Source organism: Acomys russatus, chromosome 31, assembly GCF_903995435.1.
Source record: "Acomys russatus chromosome 31, mAcoRus1.1, whole genome shotgun sequence".
Taxonomy (NCBI): domain Eukaryota; kingdom Metazoa; phylum Chordata; class Mammalia; order Rodentia; family Muridae; genus Acomys; species Acomys russatus.
In genome coordinates, this window is record NC_067167.1 from 20,351,673 (window position 1) to 20,365,114 (window position 13,442).

The window sequence follows — 13,442 nt, forward strand, 5'->3', positions numbered from 1 at the left end:
CATTTATTGTCAAATGTATGCACTTGTAGGTAGCATGAGTATTTCTTTCTCTGTCTATAAAGTACTGATACTTTCCTAGTTCTGGTGAAACTTTGATACAGTTGGCTTCTATAGCTTTAAGATGGATTCAGCTTTTTAAAAATAAGAATTGGTTGCAAGACATCTTGGATAGAACAAAACCTATCTCAGTCATTAGACTTACGTAGAGCTTTAATGTATAATTTTAGGTGGAAATTAAACTAATGAGTAAAGGGTTGTCTATATCACATCAAATTTCAAAAAGTGGCATCTTTTATAGGGAGGAGTTCTGCAAATAAACTTTACAAAGAATGACTGATCACATCAGTTCTCAGCAAAATTGAATGATAAAGATAGTTTAATAATTTCTAAGTTGTTTGTCAGAATCATTTGGTTCCAAAGAATAATTCAACAGATCTCAGGAGAATAAAATGAGAACTGAAACATCCGAGCATTGGCATCTGTAAAATGCAGCTGTGACTAAGGACCCTGGGGGAAATGAATTAATATTCAACTATTCTGAAATGAAATTATGAAACCGAGAATGCTCACAAAAGTATAATAAGCTCAACCCATTTAAAATGACCTTTATAGATTCCATGTAAATATGTGCCAATCAGCATTGCAATTAAACGCTCCATAATTAGTTCTGTGACTCCATGCCAAAACTATGTTTTAATTCTGCTAAATTTAAATTGTGCAGAGTGGTAAATCAGAATATATATTCTAAAACCTTGCCTCATTTTGCATGTTTCTCTCCACACACATGCAGAACACATGCACTCATGTGCTCATACACAGACAGACAGACAGACAGACACACACACACACACACACACACATGCACAGAGTCATAAAAGCAACACAAATCTGGAAAGAATTATGTCATCTCCTTATTGGCATACCCAAAGGAAAAATTCACAAGAAAATTTGCTTTACATTTAATTTTTCATATTTCATGCGTGCAAGGGAAAGTTGGCAGTTTATTTCTATGTATCATTTGTTACAGTCCTGAGAGTGCTTTTTCTACAATAATATTGTAAAGATGTCCAAATGTTCTTTCTCATCTGCCTTATTAAATGACAAGCACTTTGACTCCAGATGGAATATATTATGTAGTATCATCTATCAAAAGTTACATAACTTCTAGGATACAAATCTCTTTGGCAAAACAAAAGCATAATGGTTTTGGAGATCCAACTCTACTCCCCAACTCTTTCTTTAAGGCGATCATAGTAGTGTTCATTTCTCAAATGACACCTAGCAGCATTCTTGGAAAGCAACAAGGTCTCAGAGATAGCTGGCCTATTTTTTCTAAGTGAGAAGTCAGCCTTTACTTGCACTGCTTAAGCAGGCATTTGGTGGGCAGTGTAATTCCTTTAGGGAAGTGTGGGAGGATATGAGGACTCAATCTACAAGTATAACCAACATGTCAGGGATAGCAGAGAAAGCAATTAGTCCATTTTTAAAAACAGTATTCTTTACTGTATTATAAAGAACAGGGTGTCTTTTAGAATAAGAAATCTGAATTTAGATAGCAGCTGTATCTTGTGTGTGTGTGTGTGTGTGTGTGTGTATGAAATTCTTTTTTTTAATTTAAGTAATTTATTCAGATTACATCTCAATTGTTATCCCCTCACTTGTATCTTCCCGCTCCCCCTCCCTCCTTCTTCCACCCTATTCCCCTCTAGGTCTGTGACAGATAAGCAGTTAACCTGTTGAGCAGGCAGATATTCTAGTCTTTAATGTTATAAGAAATATCAGGAAGAAAATTTTCGTAAGAGAACACAATGACACTAGCTTTTAATCACTGAGAGTGAATCATGGGGTATTTGAATAACACCGTCTGCATGCAAACACATGTTGACCAGTGCATGTACTATTTTTAATTCCATGAACAATTTGGAGAAATTATTATGATTAAACCAAACAAAAGATATATTATTTCTAGTCTATAATGCCGGAGACAGCAGAATGAGCCAAGGAAATTTTTTTAATGCTCCTTGTTTTTCTAGTTTAATCCAGGCAGGAGCATCAAGGTCTCACAGTGAGTGGTTGGCGAAAGGTTATATGAACGTCACGCACACCGCAGACCCCATATGTGAGTCCAGGAAATTCCACAGTATAAAAAAAATCACTCTAAAGCAGGAATAGATTGCTGCCTATGAGTAACTTCGTCCTAAAGACTGGAAAGACTAGGCACTGTCTGCTTCTCCCTTTGTTGCTGTTTCAATATCCACACGAGAGATTTCGAGACATGCATGTGGGGGTGGATGTTAACAAAAGTTGCTCCAGAGGAATTAAGGACATGAAGTAGGAACATCAACAGGGGACAAGGCCACCAATTACAATGGCAGAACGACAGGGTTGAAACTACTCCTGGACTCTCTGACAGGAAACTTGGGGCATCTTCTAAAGATTCCAATTTAGGTGAGAAAACGGTTATTTTTATGAAGCTCTGTCCATTCCGACTGATCATTTTTCCCCCTTCGCTATAAAATGGAAACCTGGGTGGGCCTGGATTCAACGCAACTGAAAATTTGATAATGTTTGAGAACTAATTATGTTAACATAAGTCCTGGGCTGCTGAGACATCTCCGTGGTGAATCATGCATCCAACATGATGATACTGGTTTGGCAGGACACTTGCAGCACTGAAAATAATAATAATAATAATAATAATAATAATAATAATAATAATAATAATAATAATGGTTTAAGATGTAGGTAAATATTAGATTGCTTGCCTGGCGTGTGTAAGGCAGCATGCCTTATTGCCCTTGCTTAGTTGCAGAGCTGCACAGTAGAGAACAGAATTGCATCTGCAGGTTTTACCAAATGCTGACCCTGTTAAGAGATGACAGCAAAGGGGAACAGTTTCTGCCTCTGCCATGAGATTTGCCATCTGTAAAAGAATAAATTTTCACCATCTAAAGTGTCTCTTTTTTCCAATTCTAGGCTCGATGGGTACTTAATTGAATGTATTTTGTGTTATAATAAATTACTCTTTTCCTTTCTTTATCATAGCCTAAAGATTTCTTAGAGCATATTAACCCTTTTCCTTAAAGAGAAAACGGTGCTTTAAAAAAAATCTGTAAAGTGAATAATTAGCAAAATTGAGCAAAATCTTTCCAGAGGAGAAACTAACGCATCTGTTAAAGTAACTGAAAAAAAGTTCACAAATCTTCATGATAGTCCACACAGAACCAGTAATATTTCCTCAGAATTTGGAACCAAGTTTGCCAGTGTTCTAATTTTGAGTTTTGAAGAAAAGAGAAAATGGGAAAGAATGGCACCATGTGTGAGTAATAAAAATTCAATTTCAAACAAACCAGGTCCTCTCATAACCCTTATGATCAAAGTTGCTTCCCAAACTATTCTGCGATGGATGCCAGATGTTAATCGTGAAAGCAGAAGATAAAGAAGTTATGGAGAGAGAAATCTTCATTTTAAACAGTAGGATGTTAACTTATGAAAAAAAAATAAAGCTGGGGCACATCTGGTTAGGCAATCAGCCTTCAGTGACACAATAGATCATTTTTTCCATGCAAAGATATTTATGTCTTATATAATAAAATTTTCTTTTTCAGGTTAAAATGCATAATTTGGAGGCAAAAAGCCTTAGACAGTTTGAGGTCAACAGGCATGTGATCAAAACAAATGATTGTATTTTAAGAGGTTATTGAGAGCCTTTGTTCTTGCATAACTAATTATGTTTCAATGATATGAACCATACCTGAGACCTGCAGTTATGACTCTGAATCCAGCATTCTCTCATAACCCAAGCTACATGCCACGGCTTTTGTAGTCGCACCCTGGCCACCCTGCAGTAGCACCCAGTTGCTATTTTATTTCCAAAACCTCAACATGCCTAAATTTAACTTCTCTCCCCCAAAAATTCTTTACTATGATGATTAATATTTCCATCTGCTATGAATTATTTATTTTTTTGAATAAATTAAATTTATTTTTTATTGTTATTTTTTAATTGAAAATAGATTTTTTTTTTTCTTTTTTGATTTTGTTGAGAGATGGTTTCTCTATGTAGGTCTGGCTGTCCTGAAACTCACTCTGTAGACCAGTTTGGCCTCAAACTCAGAGAGATCTGCCTACGTGTCTTCCTGAGTGCTGGGATTAAAGGCTGGCTTGAAAGTAGATTTTTTTCATACAATATATTTTAATTAGAATTTTTCCTCTTCCAACTCCTTTCTACTTACCCAAATCAGCATGTTTTCTTTCTCTCTCTCTCTCATTAGTATACACTCAGACCTCTAAATAAATAAGATGAAATAAGGTAAACCTCTTAGGTTAAAAAAAAAAAAAAAGCGCTGACAAAGCATTATGAACCAAAGTAGCTGCAAAATGCTTCGAGTCAGGCATTAGTTTTCTGTCAGCCTTTGACTACAATACATTGTTTCATTCAACCATTTCTATGTTCATTTGAATGTTTTTTTTGGCAATGAAGGGTTAAAAATCTCCCAAGAGTTAGATCTAGCAACAGGAGATACAGTACTTACAGCCTATTATTGAGCAATCTAGACAAGAATTGGCCTACAGGAAGGATGAAATGCTAGAGAGAAGGAGGCATTTCCGACAGTCATGTTACTGGAAGGTTGAAGGTTGAGTGAAATGAGAGACTCGTTAGCCGGAGGAAAGTCTGAGCAGTGGACACTGAGAATTGTATGCTCCGTTTCCATTGCCCGTTCCCTTCCTTTTCCCCCTGTCTCTTTCCTTTCTTCCTGCTCTCTCTCTCTGTCTCTCTCTCTCTCTCTCTCTCTCTCTCTCTCTCTCTCTGTGTCTCTCTGTCTCTCTCTCTCCCTCCCTCTCTCTGTCTCTGTCTTTCTCTCTCTGTCTCTCTCTCTGCATAGCATGAAACAGATTGAAACTGTTAAGTCTTTAAGTCATATTTCACCTTAGAGATCTAGTAGAAAAGAATAAATATTGCAATGAATCCAAGATGATAACCACAAACAAATCTCTGACTTTAGCTTACGTGACACTTTTTGCCTAGCTGTGCATGGATATTCACGCCTATGGTAATGGTAGGAAGGGCAGTACAAAGCTTTGCTGAGAAATAGACAGTAAGTCATTCATAGGTTATTTTTGTCTCGACACAATTGTGTAAAGTATTACCGGTTTTTAACAAAAGAAACCAACTACCAGTAGGGATTATGAGAAGAGGTTTGCTGTCTCCAGAACATTTTATTTGGGCTAGCTTACAGCGTGTTGGTTAAACTTTCCTCAGATGCAGCCTTGGAAACAGGTGCTTCTGGGTCTAAGTGCACTGAAGACAAACAGCTGTAGATGATACTGATATCCTAAAAGCCCTGACAGCATCGCTTTTTTTTAAAACGTAATTTACATCTAGTGAAATATCTATTATTTGAAATGAAGAATGCTAGTGCTTATGATCACACACTTATTATTGTGTTATTCCAATTTCTAACTAAAACACCAATATCTTAACTTTTAACAGAACAACAAATAGAATAATATACTGTCATTTTGTAATTATGATGATTTAAATATACTTGATAAGATTTATTATTTAAGTAGATTGAAAAACTAATATGAATCTATAATTAGTTTTTTGGCCTAGTTTGTAAAAATGTCATATGAATACATATAGCCTGCTAGGTTGTATTTTTGGTTTTGTTTTATTTTGTTTTCTTGGTTTGGGGTGTTTCTGTTGTGGTATTGGTTTCTTTTTGTTTCCTGTTTCTTTGAGAAAGTTCTTAATGTTGGGTGAGGAGGGAGGGAAAAGGATTTGGAAAGTTTTAGAGGAGGGAAATAATATGATCAGAACATATTTATATTTATATTTAACTTTTAAATAATAAAAACATAATGAAAAAGAAAATGTAGATGTTTCTTAAGTATGTACCCATATATAAACATATTCAAAAGGACAGAAAGTTAAAAATTCTAGTGCTGGGAAGAGTTACTTTTCGGAGTTTTAGGCCAGTGGAGTCCCATAGACCTTGCCAAACACCGTTGGCTGTTGCCATTGCAATTGGTCACCCTTCAGAACTTGATAGAAAGCACTGCATACTTCTTTCATTAGACCATGGGGAAATCAAGCTGGTACCTACTAAGAAGCTTTATCTCTATTGGCTAGCATCCATAGTGCTATAAGATACCATAGTATCTTGAAGGAAATTTTATGTGAACTTTGCAAGGTCTAATTAGGACCAAACTGGCCAGATATGTTGATTGATACAACAATGGCACAAATGTCATGGAATAGCCAACGAATTTCTAACTGAATTTAAGGCCTACACCACATAATGAAACCCATTCTTGACCTAGGTGTTGGAGCCAAGTAATTGTGGTCATAGACTTTAGTGGAGAAACTACTACTATTACTTTTCTAAATGGCCATAGTATTAAACCAACTCCCAGTGACTTATTGTTATATCCATGGAGTAGTGTAGCTCCCAACTCTAATCAGAAAAGCTTCTTTTTATAGTATATGCCATTAACATAGAGACCCACAACTTGAGGTGTTAAGAATAAGAGAGTTACTAATGCTCAGCCTTAAAGGGGACATCTATAGCACATCACCTCCTATAGACACAGGGAATATTGTGGAAGAAAGATTCTAAGTCCCAGAGGTAGCAGCCAAGGGAACATTATTTTACAGACATAGGTACAAAATTGCCAGTTTGAACTCACAGCAATTGTGGTTGCATTCACAAGACCTGCACTAGTGCAAGTTACACAAGATCCCAGCATTGATAGGAAAAGAGAGTACAAAACTTCATCCCTACCTAAGGACCTATTGGGAAAGGATAGATGCTAGGAGAGGGAAGTCAGTTTTCTTTAAGGGTGTGGCACTTGGGAGGCAGACCATTCTCTAGTGGAAGGCCTCAGGCATATCAACAAGTATGTGGGAAGTACAATCCATACTTGATGGCTTTGGAGGGAAAAGAAATAAGTTGACACAACTTGGGTAAATAAAGAGGAGGTATGGATCTGGGAGGCGTTGGGATGAGATGAAAGGGGCATTAATATGATTCAAATACGCCTTGTGAAATCTTCAAATGATTAATAAAAATGAATTAAAGATAAAATGAAACATTTTTATTTAATTTTTTTAGTTTCTAACTTATTCACCTTGCATCCTGATTGATGAGATGAAACTTGTAGTAGTTAAACTTTAACTACTTCAATCTCTGATCTGACAATAACTACTTGCATTAAGTGAAATGATCCCAGAGTTATACATATTTGTCGAGTGATAGACTAAGTATTAGCCAAAATGGTGTCTCTGTTACTAGTTCTCTAACCTCTAGTTACTTAGGAATGGCTTTGGAAATGCATATTTTACATTTCAAAGCAAAACATTCTAATATCTGCATCAAATAAGTTAATGTTTAGTAAATGCATCAATTTCTTGAGCATAGTGTTTTCTCCATAGCATAGAAGAACACGAACACATAGATAAAGTAATTTTAAAGAACAAAATACTTAATAATCTGTATCTATTGCAAAATATAATGCTAAGTCATAAAAATAACTGTGCCCACAGGTATTTTCAGTACAACTGAAGCATTCATGATTGAATAACAAATCACATGAGGAATACTATTTCATCCAGAAAACAATACTCTCACAAGATGAAAGGTTCCTTTCCTATCTCTAAATCTTGGACAGGCTCGTCGGTGAAATGAGAATGCTAAACTTAATATTTAGTAATCCTAAAGGTTTCCCAATGAACTTGAAAGGAAATTCTATTTCCTCCAGTTGGATTCTTCATACATTCCTCGCTGTAAGAGAAATGGCAGATGGGCCTACCCATTACAAACAGGTGTCCAAACACAGCCCTTTCCTGACGTTCCCAAAAGTCCGTTCTACTCCCCATTCTTCGTTCACATGTCTGAGATGCTTCACTGGAAAATACCAGCCAAAAGTTCCAAATGCTTGCTCTAAACATTACCCATGGGCCTTCGAACTTTGTCCCAGTCAAAAGCCTTCAAACTCAAGAGAAGCAGCGTTTCTATCATTTGGACTCTCGGAGAGAAGCCTTGGAAATTCTCATGTCAGCTTCACATATCATCCCTTCTGCAACTGAGAAGTACAAAAGGAACGCTGAATAGATAGATCGATTGGTTTCAGACCAAAGGTCATCTCTACTGTTGTGCTAGTCTCAAAGGTCACACCTGTGACAACTGGCATTCAACTTAACCATGATCATTACTGGATCTTGTAAATCCCTTTCCTTTCCTTTACAATTAAAAAATAATAATTTGCAACACTAATCATTCTTGCAAAAACATACATTCACGTATCCATGTTCATATTTGGAAACACAGAAAAAAAAATTTTTTGAGAATTTGTAACAAAATTTAATCTAAAACTTTCAAAAAATGTATAGTGTTTGTTGATCACCCATCTGACTCTTCTTTTCTTTAGAATTGAATTCATAATGACTTTCTTTTGTTTGTTTCTAGAACTGCACTTGGCTTTTGAGCTTAACATATCTGCAGCTGCCTATTACTAGCTAAATGTCGTGTCACCAGGGACATATGTGTCATTGATTTTAATCACTAACTGAATCTATATGCCCCTGGTTACACACTATACTTCAGCACTAACAAAATACTATTTTTTTTTATACTCAAACTCTGTAAGCATCTCAGTTTTCTTGTTTTTCAAGATAGAATAACAAAATCACTTTCCTTACAGGGAATCAAAAGGCACTTGTGGCAATTGTATTAGTCAGATTTCCCTCAAGAATCAGAGCCAATGGGACGTACCTACCGCGATATAGTGGCAGGTTATTAGCATGGCCTGTAGAACCAGAAGTGGGGTAGTTCCACAAAAACTGCTGAAAGCCTGGAAACTAATGAATACGCCCAATCCAAGAGGGTAGAAGCCTTAAAAGATCTGGGGCCAATAATGGCTCCAAGCCCAAGGTCCAAGGCTAAATGTTCCCTGGAGACACCAGTGTGAGTTCATATTCAATGGCAGAAAATGTTGACGTCTAATATACATGGCAATGGCAGTAACGAAAGCACGCACCCATGCCAATTCGTCAACTGTGTGTTCCCTTTGGGCCCCTGATACAGTGGCAATACTACCCGCGTTCAGAGTGGCTCCTCCCTTCTAGTGCTCTGGTCCATGGGCCAGAAACTCACAGAGACACACTCAGAAATGAGTTTTACCAACTCTGGAGGTGTTACTTAATTCTACCAAGTAGGCAGCAAAAGTGGACTAGCTCATAAATCAAAAAAATTCATAAAAGTTTTGACCCAAAAATACCACCATTCAGCAAAGATGAACTATTACCACTTTATTTAGCTGACTGCTTCATTCATCTTTAAAATAATTTCATAGGAATATAACAGTCCACTGATTATTGAGCTCAATGAATGACAAACGATGTGATTGAAATTCATTTGCATAAACTTCTGCGAAACATTATTATTTAGTTTTTAATCATTCATGGGAAATATTAATACTTTTCTTCATGGGCCAGTCATAAAGTTTTAACCACTTTTGTACGTTCCTTAAAAACATTTTATCACTTTAATTAATTAATTAACTAACTTTTACTTTATAATTATTAGGGTGTCTGTGTTTGTGTGTGTGTGTGAGCTTGCGTGTGTGGTATGTATGGTATATGTGTGTATGTGGTGTGTATGTGCTTGCATGTATGGCATGATGTGGTATGTGTGTGTGTGTGTGCTTGCATGTGTGGTGTGTGTGGAATGTGTATGTAGTGTGTGAGTGGGTGTGTATGTGCTTGCATGTGTGTGTGTGTGCTTGCATATGTAGTGTGGTGTGGTGTGTGTGTGTGCTTGCATGTGTGGTGTGGTGTGTGCTGTGTGTGTATGTGCTTGCATGTGAGGTGTGCTCTGTGTGTGTGTGTGTGTGTGTGTGTGTTTGAACTTGCGTGTGTGGTGTGTGTGTGTGTGTACTTGTATGTGTGGTGTGTGTGGGGGTATGTGGTGTGTGTGGTATATGGTGTGTGTATGTGTGTGTGTGTGTGTGTGTGTGTGTGTGTGTGTGTGTGTGTGTGTGTGTTGGTGCATGTGAAGGTCAGAGAAAGAACTGTAGGAATCAACTATTACCTTCCAACATTTCAGGCCCCTAGTGTCCAACTCAGTTTGAAAGGTCTGATGAGATATCTTCTCATGCTGTTTTTATTTCAAATACTGAATTTAATTTTTTTATTGTGTTCATTTTATTTTATATTTCATTATATTTAATTTAATTTTATAACTTTGTTATTTTTCATTATCTAGGCTGATTTTCCTTTCTTCTATTTAGATGCTTTAAATTTAATTTTAAATCATGATTAATTTATCTTGCCTTCAGATTAAACATTCATTCTATTAATTTACCTCCATAAACAAGTTTTTATTGGATATACTTGGACATGCATTGCTTTTGATTTGAATGAAATTGTATCATTTTATTTCAATATTTTCTTATAATTGGGGGTTAGTTAAGAAAATATTTCCTAATTTTGATGGACTCTCCTTTTTAAAAAATTTTTAATTATTAATTTATTCTTGTTACATCTCAATGGTTATCCCATCCTTTGTGTCCTCCCATTCTTCCCTCCCTCCCCTTTTCCCCTTATTCCCTTCCCCTATGACTGTTCCTGAGGGGGATTACCTCCCCCTGTATATGCTCATAGGGTATCAAGTCTCTTCTCAGTAACCTGCTGTCCTTCCTCTGAGTGCCATCAGGTCTCCCCCTCCAGGGGACATGGTCAAATGTGAGGCACCAGAGTACGTGAGAAAGTCATATTCCACTCTCCACTCAACTGTGGAGAATGTTCTGACCATTGGCTAGATCTGGGTAGGGGTTTAAAGTTTACTGCATGTATTGTCCTTGGCTGGTGCCTTAGTTTGAGCGGGACCCCTGGGCCCAAATCTGCCTATCATAATGTTCTACTTGTAGGTTTCTAGGACTCTGTGGATCCTTCTACTTTGCCATTCTCCCATGCTTCTCTCATCTAGAGGATGGACTCTCCTTTTGTTTTCATTAGTTTAGTCCTCTAACTTTTAATAGAATTGCTGATATGGATTATTTTAGGAAATAACATTCTTACTAATTTTTTTTCTGGTTTTATTCATTGATTGGTTTGCCAGCTGTTGTCTTTTGCTTGCCTCCAGTGTTCACTTTGTTGTGCTTTAGCTTTCTGTTTCAACGTTTCTACCCTTTGGATATACAGTCCTCTTTATGTGTTTCTCCCAGGAATTAGAATGTGTGGTGGGGATGTTCTTAGGCAGCTCAGAGTTACTTGATACTGTAGTTGGCTCCATTTGGCTCTACGTTGATATCTAATGTTTGTATAAAAGCTTAATTTTTGAAGAAAAAAATTTCCAAAGAATAAGCCAGTATTATATTCCAGGCTGGTGGGAAATGTTTTTATGAATTTGGTTGACATGTGCAAGACGTTTATTAGCTTTTACTTCTCCAAAAATATTGAGGTCAGAAACTGGCAGGTAGTCCATAGACATATGAAGAATATCTCCTTGGAAAAATGCACAATTGTTGGCTTTTTCTGTTTCCTGATCTAGTTGATTTACAATAAATCAGTATGAGTTACTCTAATGTACACACACACACACACACACACAAACACACACACACACACAAAGGGTTTTGTTGCTGAAAATGCAAACCTTACACTCTTCTTTGTTAAAATTAAAAGTTTTAGCTTTTAATTTAAATTTTTAAAACTGTTGCATTCTAAGGAGGTCAAACATGTTAAAGTAGCATAAATCTGCCAATCGATATTAGAAATATCTTAGGACTATATTTATAAAAAATATTGAAAATATTTTTCTAGTTATTTCTCAAAATAAGTGTTTTTCAGGTATTCATATAAAATTATTATTTAGAATTATGATTTTCCATTCTGTTCATCAAGCTATATATACTTTCATTCCTACTACTAATTTATAGTAATAATTATAAAAGGTGAGGAACATTAACCTTACCTATGAAGGTATGTATCTGTTCCTCTGTCTGTCTATATGTGATTTAATATCTATGGCCTATCTAGTATCTGTCTGTCTGTCTGTCTGTCTATCTATCCATATATCTATCTCACAGATTGAATAAGTGGCATACCAAAGCCTGGCCCATCCTGCGACCCACCCCAAGGGAGAGATCCAACCCCTGACATTATTAATGATACTCTGCTGTGCTTTCAGACAGGAGCCTAGCATAGCTGTCCTCTGAGAGGCTCCACACAGCAGCTGGTGAAAAGAGATGCAGAGACCCACAGCCAACCACGAGGCAGAGTTCAGACATTTTGTGGCAAAGCAGAAGGAAGGATTGAGGGAGTTTGAGGAGTCAAGGACACCGTAAGAAGGGCTATTGAGTAAACTAACCTAGACCTATGGGAGCTCACAGAGACCAAACCACCAAGCAAAGAGCATGCATGGGCTGGACTAGACATATGTAACAGATGTACAGCATGGTGAACGTTTGAGTCTCCAAAAAATAGGAGTAAGGCATTTCTATGATTCTGTTGGCTGCCTTTGGATCCCCTTTTCCTAGCTGGGATGCCTTGTATGGCCTTAGTGGGATAAGATGCTTAGTCCTGCTGTGACTTGAGGTGTCAGTGGCCTCGCCTTCTCTAAGAAGAAGGGGAGGGGTGAATGGGAGGGATGGGGCAAGAGGGAGGAACTAGGAGAAGGAAGGGGGAAAGGAATCACGCTGTAAAGTGATTGAATAAACAAAATTAAAAACATAAAAAAGATACAGCTAGCTAGCTAGCTACATAAATATATAGATCGATGTTAGAAAGATGATAGACAACTGTGATTTTCTTTATGATTGTTCACTTATCCATCCCTCTCAACCTTACTTTTCTCATAGTAAATAATACAGAAAAATGTTCACCTCATTTGCCCAGGTATACTGCCATAGTTGAATTAAGTCTTAAGATTATGCTACCTTTTTAAGGTATGTGGTTTTTATGCTTTTTAATTTTTATTTTAAAAAGCATGTTTCTTCTATTCCACTGTTGCTTTTTACTATTTGAAATTTTTATTTTCTTTTCCTCATTAATATATCTTGTATGGCTTTATAGAGTGGCTTTTATGCATCTATTTCCCATCCTTCTTGTTAAATTCAAAAAAATTGTGCAGAAGAGAGTGGGATAATGACTATACTTGTCATAAGAAATTTTAAGGTGGGTTTATTTTATTTTTATGTGTCTTATATTCTTAATAACACACATGATAACATTTACTTTTTTTATTGTCTGTTACTCTAATTTAAATGTATATAAACTGATAGCAGCAGTATTCACTACTTCAAATATTTCGGCGTTCTTACCATATAGCACTCCTGTTCCTTTAATTAACAAACATTAATTGAGAGAAATATTTGGGAAATAATATTTTAATGTAATATTTTATTAAATCTTTAAGAATTTCATACAGTGTTGCACG

At 36.4% G+C, this 13,442-nt stretch overlaps 1 long non-coding RNA gene across 1 annotated transcript in view; it reads right to left on the reverse strand.

The window, feature by feature from the left end:
- Positions 1–2,787: 2,787 nt before the first annotated feature.
- The window catches only part of LOC127183534 (uncharacterized), a 48,557-nt gene continuing 37,902 nt past the window's right edge, over positions 2,788–13,442 (reverse strand). Inside the window, exons 2-3 of the long non-coding RNA XR_007830045.1 lie at positions 4,236–4,289; positions 2,788–2,865 (exon numbers count right to left, since the gene is read on the reverse strand). This is a non-coding gene — a long non-coding RNA (uncharacterized LOC127183534). The remainder of the gene's footprint in view (positions 2,866–4,235; positions 4,290–13,442) is intronic.